This window comes from Aplysia californica, unplaced genomic scaffold (assembly GCF_000002075.1).
Source record: "Aplysia californica isolate F4 #8 unplaced genomic scaffold, AplCal3.0 scaffold00551, whole genome shotgun sequence".
NCBI lineage: Eukaryota > Metazoa > Mollusca > Gastropoda > Aplysiida > Aplysiidae > Aplysia > Aplysia californica.
The window spans coordinates 13,208-14,263 of NW_004797821.1; the positions used below are offsets into that span (position 1 = coordinate 13,208).

The window sequence follows — 1,056 nt, forward strand, 5'->3', positions numbered from 1 at the left end:
CCCCTTTTCCCCTCCCCTCCTAATTTTTTTTTTTCAAATGAAAACAAAAACACTCTTGAATTCGCCTTACGGCAGTCTTAAGCCTGAGATCAGAACCGATTTGAAACTCAGAAGGGAATGAATGGTTTGCTTTCTTCATTTTGATCAATCCTGCCTAAGACGGCGACCTGTGTTATACGGTCGCTTTTCTCCTTGACAATGGGTGGCCGTTTCACACAGGTTTTGACTATATTATAATATATGTGTGTGTCTACATGTATATATATATATTTAAAATCATTCATGTTCTTTGCTGAGGAATACCCATGCTTCTTCATTCACTTAGCCAACAGAGGGAGTGGGGGGGGGGGGCCGGGGCAGGGGGGGGGTTTGGCGTGTGTTTGTATGTGTGTATATGTGTGTGTATGTGTGTATGTGTGTGTGTGTGTGTGTGTGTATAGTCGAACCTGCCATGACAGGGCACCTGTACAAATGGCCACTTTCCACCCCTCCCCCCCCCCACCCCCCTTTGAGGTTTTCTTTCCTATAACTTAACCGTGTAAAACGGTCACCTGTCCAACACAGCCATGGCCACCTTATTGCATTAACCCACGGTAAAATTTACACGCCTGAGGCTAACACAGCCGGGCCAGGTCTCGCAACGCCCGATGCTTTGTCACAAATTTTGACGCAGTGGACAGGCGTCATAATCCATTCACCTGTCGATATTGTTAGTCCTTCCAATGAATGCTTACCCAAGTTGACCAAAGGGTAAAAATATATTTCAACTGCTGATGAGGGAAACCTGTGATCCGTCATAACCTATAAGCATATATACCTAATCTGTAACGAAGTAAAAATGGGCGTTAGCGTAAACTTGCGAAAGAAGCGTCGCTGGTTCTCCGAGTGGTGGTACTACCCAGTGTTTGTTTTACCATGACACTCTGTCGTCATTGTCTTACATATTTCGTTTATTTTACTCTTTCACAAAATCAGCAACAGAACAACCAAAAAAAAAAATAATAAACAAAAAACAATCAACAAAACAACAACGAAGAACCCCTTCTTACACCCCCC

At 43.7% G+C, this 1,056-nt stretch overlaps 1 protein-coding gene across 1 annotated transcript in view; it reads left to right on the top strand.

Moving 5' to 3' along the window:
- The window catches only part of LOC101847524 (BTB/POZ domain-containing protein 6), a gene marked incomplete at its 5' end in the record, with an annotated part of 13,709 nt that overhangs the window by 10,149 nt on the left and 2,504 nt on the right, over window positions 1-1,056 (top strand).